Source organism: Eulemur rufifrons, chromosome 18 (genome assembly GCF_041146395.1).
Source record: "Eulemur rufifrons isolate Redbay chromosome 18, OSU_ERuf_1, whole genome shotgun sequence".
NCBI classification, from domain to species: Eukaryota; Metazoa; Chordata; class Mammalia; order Primates; family Lemuridae; genus Eulemur; species Eulemur rufifrons.
In genome coordinates this window covers 387,287-409,169 of record NC_091000.1, presented here as the reverse complement: position 1 = coordinate 409,169, position 21,883 = coordinate 387,287, and the positions used below count along the sequence as shown (strand labels likewise).

The 21,883-nt window shown below is 44.1% G+C and overlaps 1 pseudogene; it reads left to right on the top strand.

The window, feature by feature from the left end:
• The first annotated feature begins 6,188 nt into the window (after positions 1–6,188).
• Positions 6,189–21,883, top strand: part of LOC138399132 (RNA-binding protein 44-like) — a 41,339-nt pseudogene continuing 25,644 nt past the window's right edge.

Below are 21,883 nucleotides of genomic sequence, written 5' to 3'. Positions count from 1 at the left end.
TTCTCCATGTGGTATGACAAGCCAAACGTCTTTGGTTAAGAACCATTATTCTATAAAGCAGCAGTCTCCAATCTTTCTGGAACCAGGGACTGGTTTCCTGGAAGACAATTTTTCCACGGTGGCGGGGGGCGGGGGGGGGGGGGCGGTAGCGTGCAGGGATGACAAGTGAGGGAGAGCGGTTATAAAAAAGCTTCCCGCCCTGCTCACCTCCCGCCCCACCTCCTGCCATGTGGCCAGGTTTGCTACCAGTCCGCAGCCTGGGGTTGGGGACCACGGCTATACAATTTGGGATCTTTAAATTAGGAGAGCATTCTTGCTTTTTCTATAATAGATTGCATAAACAAACTTTCCCATCATTTTAATTATCAGTATTTGGTAATTAGATGTCCAATAATGTAAGTTTTAGCTGAATTCTGTTCAGTTATTTAATTCGTTATATTTAATAAATAAATGATAAAGAGTTGAGTTGATCAGATGTGTTTTTATATAATAGGAAATGGGAATCCAGTCGTTTCCATTTAGAATCAAAGACTCTACTTTAGATGTCAACTGAAATAAAATATCCCTGGGAGATTCACCTTAAAACTAGATATTTTACTGTTACAAGTTTTAGAGGGAAATGAGTGTGCTTGCATTTAATCTTAATTTTAATGATATTATTTTCTCTTATTGTTTTTCTTTTAGAGTTGGTTCCTAGGAAAGACCTTCTTATAGAAAATGTGCCATATTTTGATGCACCAACTCAGAAGCAGTGAATTTTCTGTGATAAAACAAGTCTTTGTACTTTTTAACTTTAAAATATATAACTCTGGCAAAAGGTCATGGAAATGTAGACATTTTTTCTCTGAACTGGCGTGTTGAAAATGAATGAATTAGAGAATAGCTTCATATATAAATTTCACGGTAAAAGGACATTGCTGACAAGTGTAGAACATAGTTAAGTATTTCTAAAGGAAAATAGATAAGAAGACATTTCCTTTTCATTGAAAATCAAACTTTATAAAGTAAAATAAATGCTTAGAGAAATACATTCACTTCTCTTTGACCTTAATTAATATTTGGTCTTACAATAACTATGTGAGAATACAGTGTTTTGACAAGTTGGTGAGTTTTTCTCTCATGTGAAATGCAATTATTACATTTAAATTATTAGATAAAATTGATATTTAGTCCCTAAAATATTCAACTGGTCAAAAAATCAGTGTGTACCAGTTCACCACAGAAGATAGCCTTTGTTTCCTAAAGCATTGGAATTATTTCTGTAGCTAACAAATAATTGTACAGTTTCTTTTTAAAGATAGAATCTCTGTGTTCTTACAAAGATTTTTTTATCAGTCTTCTGAAAATAGAGGAATAAAATATCAAATCACCTAGGGTCACTATGGAATAAAGAAATCCCAATGTTTTTAGGAAATAGTGGCCCTTGATCAAAGTATATAATATGACCTTACTAGAATTAGCTGTATTTAGACTAAGTTAGATTTTATTGTGAAAATGTAATTTAGGACTCCATTCTCTTTGTTTTAATCAATGAAACGTACGTGGCTTCTCTTCTTCCACATGTCCCGCCCCTGATGAGATGGGCAGAAAGGGCTTGGCGTTCTACCATCTAATTCTAGGAACTATAAAATCGTATTTAATATTCTTCTTGTTTCTTTTTTATTTGTTGTCAAAGCATACTGGTATATCCTTGCTGGGTATGATATATCATGTTTGGAAGTAATTTAATTTTAGATCAAAAACTTATCAGAATTATTGATACATTAAACTACAGTCTCCCCTTAATGCCTCCTAATAATTTTGAGGAGCTCAGTGTTCTGTGTAATGAATGTATGTCAAAAGATTCACTACATAATTTTTCATCTCTTAGTTATATTTCCTTTTTTTTTTTTTTGAGACAGAGTCTCACTTTGTTGCCCGGGCTAGAGTGAGTGCCGTGGCGTCAGCCTAGCTCACAGCAACCTCAAACTCCTGGGCTTAAGCGATCCTCCTGCCTCAGCCTCCCGAGTAGCTGGGACTACAGGCACGCGCCACCATGCCCGGCTAATTTTTTCTATATATATTTTAGTTGGCCAGATAATTTCTGTTTTTAGTAGAGACAGGGGTCACCTGGTTTTAATATCTTTTTAATCCGTCATCAGGAGGAATTGCAGACAGGTGCTACGTTCCCATTCCGTGCATATGCAAACAGGACTTCAACAAGAACAGGACCAGCCGTTACCAATTTGGCAAGAGCACCGCAAATTTGCGTTCCAAGTAGGTTGTCTATCAAAGTCAGTCAGTCTGTATCTGACATCTAACGGGAGGAGATCCCGTACACCTGTGGTTTAAGGAAGTGTCAGCAGTAAGTATACTTTTATGATGCTTACATATTTTCCCTCTTGTCCTTTCTCCCAGGAGTTTGGAAGGAAGACCTTGAGGCTAAAATGTCTTGCGCTCGTTATCAGTGGGCATATGTACTTATACTTAGTTTCAGTCACCAGCAGTGAAGTGAGGTCTGAAAATAGGCGAGTACAGTACAGTAAGTTATTCTGAGAGAGAGAGAGACCACATTCACATAACTTTTGTTATAGTATTTTGTTATAATTCTTCCATTTTATTATTGTTGTAAATCTCTTATTGTGCCTAATCTATGAATTAAACTTTATCATAAACATGTATGTGTAGGAAAAAACCATAGTATAAGTAAGGTTTGATAGTATCCTGGTTTCAGGCATCCACAGGGAGCTTTGGAACCCCCACAGGTTAAGGGGGGGACCACTATACCTGAACTTTACCATCCAAGGTGGGAAACTGGGATGAAGTTGGTGGAAGAGGAAAAATGAGCCGTGTAATTAATTGCCCAGGGTTAGGCATTTTCCCCAAATATGTAGAACTCAAATGTTTGGCACTCAGGATAGGCACTCAGAAATAGTTGATGAATTAATGAGTGAGGTGAATCACAATTTTTTGTTTGTTCATTTGTATTTTGATATTAAGGTTGTACTCTGTCACCAAGGCTGGAGCGCAGTGGTGTAATCATAGCTCACGGCAGCCTCAAACTCCTGGCTCAAGTGATCCTCCTGCTTCAGCCTCCCAAGTAGCTGGGTCTACAGGCATGTGGCACCACACTCAGATGATTTTTTTCTTTTTTTAAGGCAGGGTCTCACTCTTTTGCCCAGGCTAGAGTGCAGTGGCATCATCATAGTTTACTACAACCTCGGACTACTGGGCTCAAGTGATCCTCCTGCCTCAGCTTCCTGAGTAGCTGGGACTACATGTGCCCTCCACCATGCCTGGCTAATGTTTTTTATTTTTTATAGAGATGGGGTCTCGCTCTTGCTCAGGCTGGTCTTGAACTCCTGAGCTTAAGTGGCCCTTCCTCCTCAGCCTCCCAGAGTGGTGGGATTACAGGCATGAGCCACTGCTCCCAGCCTAATTTTTTCTTATCTTTTGTAGAGACAGGGTCTTGTTATGTTGCCCAGGCTGGTCTTGAACTCCTGGCCTCAAGTGATCTTCCCACCTCAGCCTCCCAAAGCACTGGCATTACAGGTGTGAGCCACCACACCTGGCCCATCATGATTTTTTTTGTAATATCAATAAAAATCAAGTGGAAATAAGATAAAAATGCAGCAATAGAAACTATTAAGTGAAAAGGAACGTAAAACTACATATGATTTCTATTTTGTTAAATATTAGCAGGAAAATATCATGGAAGAAAATGTTTAAAATGCATATTTTGGGGTTAAGTATCTTCTTTTTAAAAATCATTGTTCATAGTCAGGAAAATGTATTAAAAATACTGGCCTAAGGGACGGGTTGTTTGTTGCAGCTACTTTTTCACTCCTGAGCTCAGTAGCAAAGGAATGAATGATTGGTCTGAGCACACAGTGTTTAGAGAGAAGGGGAGAGGCCAAAATCTGGAGGAGAAAATGGACTCCTCAGCCGAGTTCCTCCCCATATTTATTTCCAAGGACACGTGCAAAGGGTCAGGCCGCTTGTTAATTTTGTTTAACAACTTCCATACAGGTCAGCTGTTTTCGGTGGACCTTTGCACTCTGCAAACAAGCAGCTTCGGGCAGGCGTTTTCAGCTGACCCTTCATTCACCTGCTCACGCTCTGTCCATCCGTCCATCCTCCTAGGCCCAGCCCCCACAGTTGTTATCCATGTTTGGAACTACATACCACGTAGCTATACTGAATTTTAAATAATATATGGTTTTCAGAAAATTACCAGTAAACTTAAGTTGTGTAAAATCTTATTTTCCACAGATTGTTACCGTTAGTGCATAGCAAGATTTGTGGCTACAATCTATATGTAGCTCACATCCCAGGATTTATGAGAAAGCCAAAAAATATAACTATTGGGCATTTGAAGCTAATAAAAATAAATGTAAAATATACGTGGGGACTCTTCACGGAAGCAGCGCATTTGCAGATGTGCTACTTATCAATCAGAGTAAACTCTAACCCATGTAAAGGGAGTTTAAGTGGTGACCACCTTGCACTCACTGTGCTGTGAGGACAGCAAGGTAGTGAGGCCTGCGGTGGACACTCATTCTGTAAAGCAGATAAAAAGCAGACGGATGACTAGGAGGCTGTCCTAATATATATCTCAGAATTAATGTGTTTCTCGCAATTCATATCCATTCCAACAAAAACAAAGCCTTTCAGTGCTAACCTCAGTAGATCCAGAATCTAATCAGTTCCTACCTCCTCTGCTGCAGTCGCTGTGGTCCTGGCCATCACTGTCTCTTGCCTAGGTTATTACACCAGCCTCCTGACTGGTTAGATAGCCACGTGACTCTCTTCCTCCTTCAGTTTGTTCAAGTCTCGCCTTATCAGAGAAGTGTTCCTTGACTCTCTTATTTGAAGTGCAAACCTGGCTGGGCATAGTGGCTCATGCCTGTACTCCCAGCACTTTGGAAGGCCAAGGTGGGAGGATCACTTGAGACCAAGAGATTCGAGACCAGCCTGGGCAACAAAGCGAGACCCATCTCTGCAAAAAATTAGCTAGGTGTGGTGGCCTGCACCTGTAGTCCCAGCTACTTGGGAGGCTGAGCCAGGAGGATTGCTTGAGCCCAGGAGTTTGAGGTTACAATGAGCTATGAGGACGCCACTGCATTCTAGCCGGGCAACAGAGTGAGACCCTGTCTCAAATAAATAAACAAGAAAAAGTGAAAACCTCTTCTCCTTACACATAAAAATACGTACCCATGTAAATTGGTATTTCCTTCTCCTTTCAATGCTTTATTTATTTATTGTTTTAGGGTTTTTGTTTTTGTGGCAGTTTTGAACTCCTGGGCTTAGGTGAACTTCCCACCTCAGCCTCCCTAGTAGCCGGGACTACAGGCACATGCCACCTTGCCCAGCCCAATGGTTGCCTGTCACCATTTCTCTTTGTTCAAAGAAAGTTTGATAGGAATTTTTACAGGATATATCTTTAGCCTTTTCAGTTCTTTCTGTGGTTGATTCTGTGTTCACCTGTTTCTGAGTCTTGTTAAAAATTTGTTTTCCTAGAAAATTGCCTATTTTTTGTTAAGTTTTCAAGTTATCCATCAGGGGTGTATATGACAATAGTTTTTAAAAGTACTTCTTTATCCCTTGTTAAAATACTCCTTTTCTCATTACTAATTTCTGTTTTAGGCTTCTCTTAGATATGTCTGGTGTTTATCTAGTTCTATTAGTCTTTTAAAAGAATAGTTCTTGATTTTAGGTACCATTTTTACTGTTTTTAAATTGGTCACATCTGTTTTTGTCTTAACTAATGGTATTCTCAACTTTTTGGTTTATTTTTAGTTCTTTTCTATTTTCTTGAGTTGATGGCTTAATTCCAGTTTTATTTAATAAGAAGCCTCTAAATCTATGGCTTCTTTTGGTGATAACTTTGACCATGTCCCATAGGTTTTGGTAGTCTTTGTTCTTATTGTCATTAATTTTTTTCAATTATCAAAATCCACACTGCTGATGCAGTACCAAAGTCAGGATTCAAAGCTAGATGGGCTGTCTGCATGGAATGAGATCTTCTGCTTTATAATGTCTTCTCATAGTATTATAGAACAGAGTGAACTTAAATGATTTTTTTCAGGATTGTGTATTGAAATAGTTCATTGAGACTTAAAGTCAACTTTTTTTCCCAAACTCACCAGGAACCTTTCTAATAACTGATCACCAGACTTCCATTGAAGACACCTCAGCTTTCTGGAACTATGGACAGTAAAGATAAGTAGGATTGAGAGGCTCAAAATGATGTGAGTTGGCTGGACATCTTTCCTGGTGGTCTCCTTTGGGACTATTCAGGTGTCCCTTGGAGTGTCTTGGTTTTCCTTTTAGTGACTAGCTTGGGCTTTCTCATCTAAATAGCTTTATTGAGGTATGTTTTACTCATTTCAGTGATTTTTTTTTTAGTAACTTTATCAAGTGGTACAACCATCACATAAACCATAAATCAGTTTTAGAACATTTATATCACCCAAATAAGATCCCTCATGCCCATTTATAGTTAATTTCTCTACCACCCCCCTGCTCCTCCATCCCAGGCAGCCACTAATCTACTTTCTCTACAAATTTGCTTTCTCTGGACATTTTATTTAAATGGAATCATACAGTATGTAACCTCTTTTGTCTGGCTTCTTTCATTCAACATAATGTTTTTGAGATTAATATATGAGGTAATGTTTCAGTAGTTTGTTCCTTTTTATTGCTGAAAAATACTCCACTGTATGGATATATCATGTCATTGGCTTTTTTTTTTTTTTTTTTTTTTGAGACAGAGTCTCACTCTGTTGCCCAGGCTAGAGTGAGTGCCGTGGCATCAGCCTAGCTCACAGCAACCTCAAACTCCTGAGCTCGAGCGATCCTCCTGTCTCAGCCTCCCGAGTAGCTGGGACTACAGGCATGCACCACCATGCCCGGCTAATTTTTTCTATATATATTTTTAGCTGTCCATATAATTTCTTTCTATTTTTAGTAGAGATGGGGTCTCGCTCTTGCTCAGGCTGGTCTCGAACTCCTGAGCTCAAACGATCCGCCCACCTCGGCCTCCCAGAGTGCTAGGATTACAGGCGTGAGCCACCGCGCCCGGCCAGTCATTGGCTTTTAATAATTGTATAATTTGTTTTGAAAATATTTTTCATCTAGGTTTGCCATAAATAGGGTCACATTATAGTCTAAGATTCTGGAGTTTTTTTTTGTTTGTTTGTTTTTGACTTTTCTTGGTGACCTAACACATTGGTGGTTTCTTAGATGTTCCTTAGAAATTTTAAAAGAATGCCTTTGTTCTCTATGTCACTGTCAGTTCATGCTTTTTTAAAAAGTTACTCATATGTTCTACCAGTTTTATTATTTATTAGCCCTCTGCTACTAGAATCTTTGACTATAACTGCTGCTTTTTCCCATTCTTCTTGTATTTCTAATAGTTTTTTAAAAATATAATGTCCATTATAATAATAGTTCAATATTTATACCTTTTCTAGACTATATATCCTTGAGTGACGCAGGCCACTGCAGTGGTGGGGACAGCTTCTGGTAAAGGCCACCACAGGAATGGAGGAAACTTCCAAAAAGGTGAGGGTCCAGGCCAGCTGCCTTTATTCTGGGTGGGAAGGGGTGATGAAGGTAATTGTGTCAAACAGTTCCCCCTCCAATGGTGGTAGTTTTTAAGCCTTTCTCCCATGAGGTAGTAAGATTCAGTGTGTTTTTAACTGGGCAAATTCACTGAGGTGATTTTTGGTGGATATGGGCAGTCTAGACAAGACCTTTCAGGGAAATGGAAGATTTAGGGAGGGGAAGGGGAGCAGGAAGCAGGGTTTCTGTCCAGCCAGGCTTTCCAGAACTGTTGACAGGTACAGTTCCATTTGAGTAATAGGTGGAAAGTGGGCAGGTTGACTTCTGCCTAACAAGTTATATGTGTTCTTTTTCTTCCCATAAATCCAAAATTTCTTTTTGTTAATGGTAGAAAGAAAATAAGAAATGGCAGGAACATAAAAAGCAAGTGACCAAAGTTTATGTGCCCATAAATACATGTGGCTTAAACTTTTTTTTTTTTTTTTTGAGATGGTGTCTGGCTCTGTCACCCAGGCTGGAGTACAGTGGTGTGATCATAGCTCACTGCAGCTCAAGGGATCCTCCCGCCTTGGTATCTTGAGTAGTTGGGAGTGTAGGCACACACCACTATGCCTGGCTTGTGGTTTAAACTATTTAGAGAGATTCTAGGTCAAAACAAAAATCCCATCCTATATTGTTCATGAGACACATTTATAACAGAAAAGAAAGGTTTAAAATAAAAGGGTAGACAAGTTAAGAAATGAACTTAAAAAAAAATGAACTTAATGCTTAATCTTAAGTATTAATATAGTATAATTGATGCAAAATCATTATAAGAAGATAAAGAGGGCCATTTAAAAGTGATAAAGTGGCCGGGCGCGGTGGCTCACGCCTGTAATCCTAGCACTCTGGGAGGCCGAGGTGGGTGGATCGTTTGAGCTCAGGAGTTCGAGACCAGCCTGAGCAAGAGTGAGACCCCATCTCTACTAAAAATAGAAAGAAATTATATGGACAGCTAAAAATATATATAGAAAAAATTAGCCGGGCATGGTGGCGCATGCCTGTAGTCCCAGCTACTTGGGAGGCTGAGACAGGAGGATCGCTTGAGCTCAGGAGTTTGAGGTTGCTGTGAGCGAGGCTGACGCCACGGCACTCACTCTAGCCTGGGCAACAGAGTGAGACTCTGTCTCAAAAAAAAAAAAAAAAAGTGATAAAGTATTAGACAATGAATATATTACACAATGAAGACATCAGCCATGAACCCTAATGGAACAAACAGTGTACTTTCTATTCATACATTAAATGTTGGAATTAAGGAAAGGTTGCTAGAGATTGGACATGATAATGGTTCTCTCTCTTTCCCAGTAAATATCATTAGGATTTTTCATCCGATTCAAAATGTTTCCCAAAAAAATGAGTTTAAAAAATTTAATTTGGGGGAGAGACTATAAAATAAATAAAACAAAAAAGGAAGAAGCTTAACCTACCAGATATAAAAATATCCTATGATGTTATAACAATTAAAACAATATAATGCTATTACACAAAAGATAATTAATGAAACAGAATAAGTAGAAATAGACTCTTAGAAAATTATGAAACAAAAACAGATTGCAGGATATGATAAAGATGTTGTTTCAACTCAGAAGGAAAACAATGGATTATTTAGCAAATGGTGTTAGGACAATTGACTATCCATTTTGGAAGGAAATTAAGTTAGATTGCTACCTTATGCTAGAGAGAAAAATAAATTCTACATAATGTAGAAAGGCTAAGTGTTAAACATACAGAACCACATAGAATTAGAATAAATTATAGGAGAATTTGTTTATAATTATTTGGTAGGGAAGGCCAGACACAAAACCCAGAAGTCACAAAAGAAAAGGCCAAGTCATTTAACTAAATAATCTCAAAGACTTTGGTATAAAAAAGTGCTATAAAAAGTTTAAGCCAGGTGCTATGGCACTTGCCTTGTAGGGCTATCTGAGGCAAGACGATAGCTTAAGCTGAAGAGTTCAAGTCCAACCTGAGCAACATAGCAAGACCTTGTCTCTTAAAAAAAAAAAGTAAAAAATAATAAACTAGGAAAATTCACTATATTATACATTAAAAAAAAAAGAATTAGTATTTAGAATGTATAAAGAACTCCTAAACAGATCTCTTATCTCCAACCCCATATTTATAGCAGCTTACTGGACATTTACATCTGGGTGTTCTATCACTGACCTCAAAGTTCACTTGTCTGGAATTGAACTCATTATCTTCCCCCTCCTCCTCACTTTTCCTCTTTACCCTCTAAATCTGTTCTTCATAAAGTCTCTATCTCTTTAGCAATGAGTATTCCCATTGAACTATAGTACCAAGTTGCAAACCATAGTATTATCTGGGAATGATTAAGCAGGTAGCGGCCAATTGGTGAGTCATGAAATCAGTTTAGCTGATTGTGATCTGTTTTTTTTTTTTTTAATGAAATGAAATAAAATAGAAAATAACAGAACACATCGGAAATGGAGTAATTACTGTTTTGTAAAATTTTCCTTTTACTTAGATACACATATATTGTCATATGTGTGTACTGGGTCATGATATAAAATGTGTTTCAAATTATGATCTTAGTCAAAAAAATATTTGAAAACTACTGATATCTCTCTTCCTCTCACTGCCAATTCAATCAGTCACCAAGACTTGGTCAGTTGTGGAACTTTTATAGCAGTGTGTTTTTCAGCCTCACTTCTGCACTCTTTTGCTCTACCTGCCTTTACTCTCCTCCTGCAAGCCCTCATTCTTCCTGTTGCTAGTATCCCAATTCCAGTCACATGATTACCCATTGAAGGAGCTGTTGGTGGTCTTCCATTGCCTTAGAGTAAGAGCCCCTGCTCCTTAGCACATCATAAAAGGCTTCTTTCAGTTCACAGGTCTTGTCACTCCCATCAAGCTCTGTCACTCCAGACAAGCTAACTTAGAATTTCCTTTCACACGGCTAACTGTACTTGCTGTTGGATCTGCCTAAAAGGATTTTGTCTGTTTTGTTTCAAAACATTGTTTAAATAGAAAGTTTCTGTGAAATCTACTTCTTTCTTCTCAAGCATTTATCTGCTCTGTCAGCACTTTTATCTTTAGTACCTTTTTGTGTGCTTATTTGTGACTCTGACAAAATCCACAAGCATTTGAGGGCAGCACTCATGTTTTCTTTTTCTTTGTTTTTACAATGCCTAGGGCTGGCACTAGGAGCACTCAAAGATTTATTAAATAATTTTATAAGAAAAAAGTTTCTTATTAGACCTGCCTACAAACAGAGTCAACTCCTATAAATAGTCAACTCCTTGCCATTGAAAATTCAAGCAGAATCTTGGCTACTATCTTAGTCTTCTCAGGCAACCATAACAAAATACCATAGACTGAGTGGCTAAAACAACAGAAGTTCATTTTCTCATAGTTCTGGAGGCTGGAAGTCTGAGATCAAGGTGCCCCCGTGGTCAGGTTCTGGTGAGAGATCTCTTCCCGGCTTGGAGATGGCGCCTTCTTGCTGTGTCCTCACGTAAGAGGGGAAGGAAGCTCTCTCCTGTCCCGTACAAGGGTGCTAATAATCATCTAAACGTAATTACGTCCCAAAGGCCCCAGCTCCAAATACCATCACATTGTGGGTCAGGGCTTCAATATATGAAGCTGAGAATTGGGAGGGGGGGCAGAGTTCAGTCCGTAACAGCTACTATAAGGGATATTTGTCATGGATAACATACAACGTATTTGTGTACTGGGAAAAGCCCAGATGGTATCTAAGGTTTTTTAGTGTTTAAGTTACATAATGTTGCTGCTGTTAACATTTTATCCCTTTTTTTAAAATCAGATAAACCTTCTAAAACCAAGAAAGAAAATTTGTTATCTTCCAATGGTTGTAATGAAGTCAAATTGACTTTTCCTGATTATGACTGGGATTCCTTGGCACTAGAGCAAAGAGCTAATGACAAAGAAATCAGCAACATCGACAAAATAGATTTATTGGAGCCATCTTTTTCAGTGAGTCAAGATACTAACAGAGAGAGTACTCAGTCTCAGTCAAGTGAGTCTGAAGACAGTACTGACTATGCTTCCTTAAATGAAACATACTGTATTATTCAGAGTCAAAACTAAAGCATGAAAGTCTTATTCTTTTAAGTTCACAATTAGATCCTGAAATGCAGAAAAGAAAGGAACTGTTTTTTGATATTTTGGAACATCAAGGTAGTAAGACTGTTGACTTGGAAAGAATGTACAAGATTTCAGATGGTGAATATAAAGAAACTGCTGAAGATATGCAAAAGCATGATACAGATGAAGACTCACAGCAGGAATATCACAGTGCAGAAGAACAAGAATATATAAGTAACCATTTATCTTTTGATCATACAAAAACATTAAGTATATCTAATCTGAGAGTTGTTGAATTAAGAAATTCAGGTTATGAATTTAAACAAACGTGCTAGCAATCTAGAAGTTAACCATGTTAAATTGGAAAGTGATTCTATCTTTTCTTTAGGTTCACTTGATGTTTATGGAGAAGATTTACCTCATGTCTCCAAATTTCAGAATTCTGTCATGTTAAGAGACTATTATGAAAAGTGTAAGGAACAAGAGACTAATTTAATGTACCAGACAGTATTTGATGACAGTATATAACAAGCAGTTCTCTTGGAAACCAGGAATCTCAATCTAAGAGTGGTTTCTTGAACCCTCAAAAGGCATTAAAAACTAAAATTTATACTGAAAAAATGAAATCTCTAATAACTGAAAGTACAGATTTTTGTGGCAATACAATTGTTGAGAACACAATATTACAGCACCTTAAAAATTCTAGCACATTACCACAAGACAGCGCTTTGAAGACATTACCACAACCCTGTAAAGATGGTCAAACTTCCTGGACCTCTGATTTTGATGATTCAGTAATTTCTGCCTGTGAATATTCACATTATAAAAGCCTACAAAACACCCCTGACCCAGCCTTAGATTTTTCTAGTACACTACCAAGGGTGACAGTCAGAGATATTCAGGTAATAGAAGAAGGTAGCTCCCTAAAAGTTGCCAGTAGCAGTGCCACAAATAAAACATATCTTCACAATATGGAGGGGATGAATCCTAAATCAGTGACACATGCAGCAGGTTGCACAGTCACGATTAATCAGACTGTGGATGTTAGCACTGATTTTAGGGCTTGTTTCACAACCAGCAGGGCAGCAGGTGCAAGATCTTCTGTAGCATCTGCATCAAGCAACACAGAGGTTACAATGATGAATAAAAAACGGCCTGGCGCATGGCAAAGAGAGTAACAAAGAAGTGTGGCTTGTAATACAGAGTGGTCATACAGTCAAGATTGTGTAGATCCTCAGATAGCTGTGATAAAAGATCAGGAACATCTCCCTCAGTTGACAGTTTAAAACCTAATGGAAATTTTCTAAGGTAAAATCATACATGATTAATAACAAAGTTTTATTTGACTTTATAAAGAGACAGTATATGCTAGCAAATGTTTTTGGTTCATTGATTATATTGAGGCTTTTGTGAGAAAATGCTAGAAGAGGGAAAGGGTACATAGATTGTTACCAGCTCTATGCTCCCATGGCTGCTACTGCCACAAAGTGCATTAGAAGTTGAATTTTGCATTTTATTAATACTAGTTTGGAACTCCAGATAGACCATGTGTTATTTATCATATATTTATAATTTAATTTAAAAGCCTGTTTTCAGGATTCCTTGGAATTAAGAAAAACATCTGATATCACAGACTTAAACATCCTGAGAGGTACGTCAGATATATGAGCTTGCAGAGACATGTCAGGGGAAATCCAAATAGTATTTGTTTTCTGTGTAGCGTATGTAACCATACAGAATAATAGCCAAAAGGGACCCTAAGAAATCATCTGCTTTGGCCATTTGCCTTCAAACAAATAAATAAAACAATACAGAATATTAAAGCTCTTCATTTATTGAGATTTCAGTCTCAGTTTCATCAGAAACTCCTGGCATCTTACCTGTTCAACCCAAACTCATACTGATTTAATTTTCAATTTTCTTTCATTTTATTCCCCTATAGAAAAGAGCAAAAAATGTTTTTTGAAAATGTCATAAATTTAAAGAAGTAGCTACTCTCACTGGTGCATTTTAATCTTGATTTAAATTTATTATATAATTTGCTTTGCATTTATTAAGATACCCTTATAATTCAGAGCACAATGAAGAATGAGGAAGTGGGAAGGTAGAGAAACAGGGAGGTGTCTAAGAAGCCAAATTAGTTATAATATTCTGAGGTCATTTACGTTTTCCTTCCATCATTCATTCTTCTGATGAGTTTATTCTGGCATCTCAACTCTAGAAGCAGAAGTATTGAGAACAGCTGAAAGTGGCAATTGGAAAGAAGGGAAGACTTCCAATAACATTAATACTCAAAAAGATGTAGTGACTTCGGGCTTTTCAATGGATATGTTGTAATAAAACAGCAAAATATTTGCTTATGTTAAGGAAAATGTAAATTATTTTCTGTTAAAAAGATAATATATTTAAGAACAATTTCCATCCAAAGTGCTTACAACTTAAAAAAATCTTGGCCAAAGTTTGATGTAGGTTGAAAAATACATTGATGATGGATAAAGTTATTACCTTAGATTGGAATCCTTTTTTGGTAAAAGAAAGTATGAATTTAAGAAGTTTACTTCCTTGACTTCTAGAAAGAATATATTTAGTCATAATTCTTGATGTCCTTGTTTTCTGAAGCTGTTATGTGTTCCCACAGCCTCTCTATCCTGAGTAGAATCCATTTAAACTTGACAGAGAAATGCAAGAAATTTAAAATGTTTCTAGAAGCCTGTCATTGCTGTAGAAAAATGTTTGGAATGTTTACCAAATCTTTTTTTTTATTTTAAAAGGAATTTCAACTTTTTAAAGAGATGGAGAATTTGCCATCAGTGTGCTGTCAGAAAGTAATGCAGAGAGCCACGAAAGCAGAGCTGCAACTTTTAAATGTTCACTGTCAGACGTGTCATCGTCATTGTCGTGATATTTACAAACTTGTAATGGAAAATAGGGAGGGATTAAATAGGTGTTTATTGATTTTAAATCTGCATTTTTTAAGAAATGTATCACTACCTTTAAGTTTATTCTGGAAATTTTCTTTAATTTTCATTTGTGAAGGGCAGAATGAGGGGTAGATTGTAACTGGGCTTCTTAGCTGGCCTCGGGGTAACGGACTTTTCCTAGAAAAGGTAATATATTTGAACTTTCTGTAACATCCAAGTAAGAATGAAGTCAGGGGGGGTTTGCATGACATTCTACCACATTCTCTCTGCTTTATCCATTGAGAGATGTTTGTGCTGCCCTTAGAAAAGCACATTAATTGTGGTTCACTTTCTTTTACTCACCATTTAAAAGAAAAAAAAATAAGATCTAGAGAGTTAGCACTAAGCGTGTACTATATTAATATTAGCGTTCAATGGACGACTTAGGCTGAAATAATTTCGTTTTGTGGACTTACATTTTGAACAGGAATTTACAAAGTAACTCTGCTAAGAAGGAATTAGGGTCGGCACTGCTGTGTTTTTGGGAGACGTAGACGTGTGAGTTTGAAAGAAAAACCACGCGCGGGCGCAGCACTGGGAGAGCTGCCCCCCGTCAGTGGGATCAAGGTCGCCATCCGCCTGCTCTGCTTTCGCTTCCCGGGTATGTGTGTGTGTTTTAGGAGTAAAAACTTTACTTCATTTAGACAGAAAACATTTTAAACAGAGATTTTTCTTTTCTGTCTTTACAGCTGATGAAAGAAGAATCACATGTGTGAGTTGATTTCATCTAATTTAGAACTCATTACATCTTTAAAATCACTTAATCCAGTTAACTTTAAATTTTCTGTTTTGGTCCCTATTGAAAATATTGGTGGATTCTTTAATGAAGTCTTTATTATCTTTTTTACTGATATGTAATATTTGTACATATTTATAGGGTACATGCAATATTTTGTTACATGCATGGGATGTGTAATAATCAAGTTCAGGGTATTTAGGACATCCATCACTTCATATATTTAATATTATTTCTGTGTTGGGAACATTTCAAGTCCTGTCTTCTAGCTATTTTGAAATATAAAATATATTGTTAACTATAGTCTGCTATCAAATATTAGATCTTATTCCTTCTGAAGTGTTTATCTATTTAGCTTTTCAGGAGCAGATTCTGAACTAGATGATCAAAGTGCTGAGGATGTTGATGTTTCTTTGAACCTAAAAAAGACACTCTCTGAAGTAAGATTTTTTACAAAGTTCATCTGTATAAATCTTTGATTTTATGGCTTAAGTAAACTATAAATTTCAGGGACTCCAACATCCTTCTTTTCACTCAACTAGCTTACTTATATGCTTACTTCATAGCTTACTTTAATTAGGAGGAACATAATGGTGTATTTAAGCTTAATCAAACAAATCAGCAATGTATGTTGAGTAGGGTAAGCATATAGTTTATCACCAGATCAGTAGACTTCTGAGGATGAAAAAGAGTAATAGTAATGTTAATCATTCACCACAGCAGTAGGTATAAATCTGGACTGTCCCAGGCAGGTCCATGATATATGGCCACCATCATGTCGCATGAGTGCAGTTAAAACTAATATCTTGCACCTTCATGTCATGAGGTAGAATAAAGTAATGTTCTATTTGTTTTAGGCAGGGCAAAGTTTTAATTTCTCCTTTGTTGAAATGTTCCCTAAATCCCTGGGGGGACTGGCCTACAGACCAGGGCTTAACTCTGCGATATCCCAGGTTCCCTAAATCCCTGCATGGGACTGGCCTACAGACCAGGCTCATCTGTGGGACGTCCCAGATTCCCTAACTACCTGGGGAGGACAGGCCTATAAACCATGGCTCATCTGTGGGATGTCCCAGGTTCCCTAAATCCCAGGGGGGACTGGTCTACACACCAGGGCTCATCTGTGGGATGTCCCAGGTTCCCTATATCACACAGGGAGACTGGCCTACAGACCGAGGTTCAACTGTGGGAAGTCCCAGGTTCCCTAAATCCCAGGGGGGACTGGTCTACACACCAGGGCTCATCTGTGGGATGTCCCAGGTTCCCTATATCACACAGGGAGACTGGCCTACAGACCGAGGTTCAACTGTGGGAAGTCCCAGGTTCCCTAAATCCCAGGGGGGACTGGTCTACACACCAGGGCTCATCTGTGGGATGTCCCAGGTTCCCTATATCACACAGGGAGACTGGCCTACAGACCAAGGTTCAACTGTGGGATGTCCCAGGTTCCCTAAATCCCAGGGGGCACTGGTCTACACACCAGGGCTCATTTGTGGGATGTGCGAGATTCCCTAAATCCTTGAGGGGACTGGCCTACAGACCAGGGCTCATCTGTGGGCTGTGCCAGGTTCCTTAAATCCCTTGGAGGAGTGGCCTACACACAACAGATCATCTTCGGGCTCTCCCAGGAGTCCCAATGGGATGGCCGCTGTGACAGCCTCTTAGGTTACCTTAATGCATGTCTTTCTTTATTTTCTGTAAGAGATCAGGAACTCACTGGGCAGGGCATCTAAGAAGGCTTTTTCTCCCTGGCTCCTGCACATCCCACGGTGGGGACAGGACTAAGTGATGAGCAGAGGGCCGCTGGAATTCCTGGGCTGACCTGGAAGGGAGGAGCAGCCGTTACCCGTCTCTTCCTTGTTATCAGGTGTGGAGCCTGTGTGTGATGGCCGGAGCCCCTGCTGCTGCTGTGGGCCAGGAGGCGGTTCCAGCGGGAGCTGTGGGAGGCAGGAAGAAGGCGGCAGGACACCAGGGTTGGCTCTCCCTGCCCACACAGTGCGCCTCAGTCATTTCTGGACACGTCCAGGCTGCTGTCTCCCACCCTGAAGTCCCACTCCTCTGAGCTCCCCTGAGCTCGCCCGTCAATCATGTGGGTACATCTACCCTATGTGCTGTACTGAGGGAGGTGAGTTGCGTTAAAAACCTCAAAAACTGTAGGTAAAAGGGCTCCTCTCCTGTTTTGTATCCAAGCGTCTTCCCCAGACTTCACTGAATTCAGAAGAGCAACCTGCAGGCAGCCCCAGGCCCCTCCCCACCTCACACAGTCCTGTGTCGCTGCAGGGGCCCTGGGCAAGGGAGCTGCTGGGATGTGCAAGGGGTGTGCACCCCACTGGCTGAGAGTGGGGCTCCCCGCCTCCTGGTCACTCCCGCCGGGCCACGCCCGCTCCCTACCGCTTCCCCACCTTCTGTAACCCCCACCTCGGTCCCTCCCTAGAGCTCCTCCCCACCCCACACACCTGCTCCCGCCCACCCCCCTCCCTACCGCTTCCCCACCTCCTGTAACCCCCACCTCGGTCCCTCCCTAGAGCTCCTCCCCACCCCACACACCTGGTCCCGCCACCCCCTCCCTACCGCTTCCCCACCTTCCGTAACCCCCACCTCGGTCCCTCCCTAGAGCTCCTCCCCACCCCACACACCTGGTCCCGCCCACCCCCTCCCTACCGCTTCCCCACCTTCCGTAACCCCCACCTCGGACCCTCCCTAGAGCTCCTCCCCACCCCACACACCTGGTCCCGCCACCCCCTCCCTACCGCTTCCCCACCTTCCGTAACCCCCACCTCGGTCCCTCCCTAGAGCTCCTCCCCACCCCACACACCTGGTCCCGCCACCCCCTCCCTACCGCTTCCCCACCTTCTGTAACCCCCACCTCGGTCCCTCCCTAGAGCTCCTCCCCACCCCACACACCTGGTCCCGCCACCCCCCTCCCTACCGCTTCCCCACCTTCTGTAACCCCCACCTCAGTCCCTCCCTAGAGCTCCTCCCTGCCCCACACACCTGGTCCCGCCACCCCCTCCCTACCGCTTCCCCACCTTCCGTAACCCCCACCTCGGTCCCTCCCTAGAGCTCCTCCCCACCCCACACACCTGGTCCCGCCACCCCCCTCCCTACCGCTTCCCCACCTCCCGGAACCCCCACCTCCAGCTCTCCCTACAGCTGCCCCCCACCCTGCCCACCTGGTTCCCCGGGCCCCTACCCAGTCACTCCCTGCTGGCCACCTCTGCCCCGCGCAGCCACCTCCTCCGGGACCCCTTGCCGCCCCCTCCCTTCCTACCGATCTCAGGAAATCCGGGTCGCCTTGGCCCCGCGCAGTCACTCCCTCCCCGCCACCCCCCCAGCCCTCCTTACCGTCCCGCCCTCATCGCTGCCGGCCGCCCCGCTGGTCCCCTTTCGGCCCTCCGTTCTTTCCGTGCATCCTCGACCCTCGGCTGCAGCGCCCGCCGCACGTCCGCCGTCCGGCTCTCCCTCATCCCTCGGCGGTTTCTGTCCATCCTCGGCCCTCTCCGTCGTGACTCGGTCCTCCCTGAGGCCTTTCGGCTCTCTTCGCGAAACCTCTTCGGCCCTTCCCGTGGTCCCCCGGCCTTTGTCGCCAACTGTCGGCTCTTTCTGTCACCCGCAGGGTGCACAGTCCCGACCCTGGGACTTGTGCAGGCTCTGCGGTTTCTTGGCGGTCTTGGCGGCAATGGGACCTTCTGGAAGAGTCTTCCTGTTGTCCAGACTGCGGGGGGGTTTGCGTCTAGATCCAGGTGCTCCTCGCACAAAGATCCAATGATTGATAGGAGGGTTGCCAAGGAGGGAAGGAATTTTTAATTGCAGAGACCTGGAGAAAAGCAGCTGCTCAAATCCGTCTCCGGCTAGCGGAGCTCTCGGGCTCTCAGGGAGGGGGGCTCTCAGGGAGGGGCCGCGAGCCCGCGGCGGTGGGAGGGGGGTCGGCGGGGCGAGTCCCGGCAGGTTGGGGTGAGGGTGGCGAGTCCCGGGGCAGGTGGAGGTGGGGGTGGCGAGTCCCGGGGCAGGTGGGGGTGGAGGACGGTGAGCCCCGGGGCCGGTGGGGGTGGGGGTGGCGAGTCCCGGGGCAGGTGGGGGTGGGGGTGGCGAGTCCCGGGGCAGGTGGGGGTGAGGGTGGCGAGTCCCGGGGCAGGTGGAGGTGAGGGTGGCGAGTCCCGGGGCAGGTGGGGGTGGAGGACGGTGAGCCCCGGGGCCGGTGGGGGTGGGGGTGGCGAGTCCCGGGGCAGGTGGGGGTGGGGGTGGCGAGTCCCGGGGCAGGTGGGGGTGGGGGTGGCGAGTCCCGGGGCAGGTGGGGGTGGGGGGGTCGGTGAGTCCCGGGGCAGGTGGGGATGGGGGACGGGGAGCCCCGGGGCGACGGAGGTGGGGGGATGGCGAGCCCCGGGGCAGGAACTCTGACGCCTGCAGTCCCAGTTACCCGGAGGCTGAGGCGGGAGGATCGCTGGAGCCCAGGACTTCTGGGCTCTGGTGCCCTGTGCCCATCAGGTGTGCGCACTAAGTTCGGCATCAACATGGTGACCTCTCTGGAGCGGGGGACCAGGTTGGCTAAGGAGGAGTGAATCTGCTCAGGTCGGAAACGGAGCAGGTCAAAACTCCCTGGCTGGTCAGAATCTCAAATCCTTTGTCTTGCAAAAAATCTGTCTTTTCTGGGAAACTCCAAAGGTCCAAGAGTCAGTTAAGGGAGAGGATTACATTAGGGTCACCAAAATTTTTTCGGGGAGGGGCACACAGGTGTGATTTTACTGTTGGTGTCTCTGTCAACTAAACTAAAATCTTAAGTCCCCCTCCCCCACCTGCTGACCGAATGGACCCCTCCTGGCCAAGTGGATGCCCTAAAACACTCTGTGCAGAACCACCGTTGTTTTCCTGGGCCATATTTAGTCCAGAATCCTATTTCTCGGCCCACACAGCCTAGCTGGCTTCTCTGGAATCTTCTGGGCATTGGAAGTGATGAAAACTAGATGGAAGAGAGAAAGGAGATTTTATGTCTTGTTTTCCCCTGGAGCAGTAGGTGCCAGGGGACCCTGGGGTCTGAAGCCACCCTCAGAGGCCTGGCGGGCAGCTCAGAGCCCACCTGTGAGCAGGGGTCCGCGCCAGCTGAGACTCTGCCCTGTGTCCGGAGCCCCCACTCCTGTTGGGAGCTGGGTTCTTGTGCAGATGGGGGGCAGATGGAGGGACCTCCCGGCAGGTGGGGCCTTTTCCCCTTTGTTTCCTCACTGCAGTGTGTGTGGGGGGGGCTGTCACCCTCCCTGGAAACTACACCCCCCCCATTGTCATGTGGGGGCTGAGCCTAGAGACTGGCTGCCCCCCAGGTGGATGGGACGTGGGGACATCTGCATGGGACATGCACACCGGGGGTGTGACGGTGGGGTCCCACCCGGGCACTCACCCCCTCCTGGGAGGATCTCTGTGCCCCCTCCCCGCCCACTCCATGGTCAGCCTGTCGCCATTGGCAGTTTTTAGGGGCCAGAGACCTCTGCTGGGGGGCTATGGCCCCCACCCGCAGGGAGCCACTCCTGTGGTGGGTGGGGGTGGAGCTGCCCAGTGCTAAGTCCCTGGGGGCTTTTGGGGGCACCTGTGGCAGCATGAGCCCACCTCCAGCCCCCAGCCCAGAAGGACCCTCAGCCCCCAAGAGCCTCTGCTGCTTCAGGGGCTCGTCCCAACAGGCCTGGGTGACCTGAGGAGCTGGGCCCAGCATACGCTGTTGGGCTGATGGGCGCGTGTGCACCCCGGATGCAGGCATGGGGCCAGCGGGGCCATCATGGGTGGGTGCAGATGTCCAGTTGGAGCAGTGATGACCAGCGGGGGGCTGCCCAGGGCCAAGGGCGGGGGTGGATGGGCTGCAGTCAGGGAGGGCTTCCCGGAGGCGGTGTCCAAAGTGCCCTGTGAAGGTTGTGCTGAGGAAGGGCCTTACTAAGCCCCAGGGGCACAGGCACATGGGACAGCCCAAGATGTGGTCCTCCGGCCAGAACAATGAGAAATGAGGCTACGGGCACCTCCCTGGGATCAGGCAGGGCCTTGGGGAGAAAGCAGAAGAGGCGGTGCAGGCCCTCTGGGTAGGGCCTGGGGATTCCAGGTGCCCCTGGAGGAACAGCTTCCCTTTGCCCTGGGCCAGGGCTGCCCTACAAGCCCAGGGCCGCAGGGAAGCCGCAGCCCCCAGTCCTGGGCTAGTGGGGCCTCCCAGCTTGGCTCAGCACTAGAAGGGCCCATTTGCCAGTCTGTCTCCCCCCAGGGCTCTGATGGCAGCACTGGGTCCCAACTCGCTCCATGCCACCTGGCCCGGGACTCAGTGGCTGGGGGCCAGTCAGTGGGTGACAGGACAGAGCCCGTCCTGGGACAGCACTGACTGTCAGATGTTCTGGGGGCTGGACTTGCTTGGTGTGGGGGCACTGTCTGGCCACCTGTCCTGGCTGGACATCATGCTGTGGGGACACTGGAATGTGCTCCTGTTTCCACCTTGGTCAGGCCCACTGCCTGGGACCTCCCCCCGTGAGCCCTGTCTGCAGCCACAGAGCCTGAAGGATCAGTGTGACCC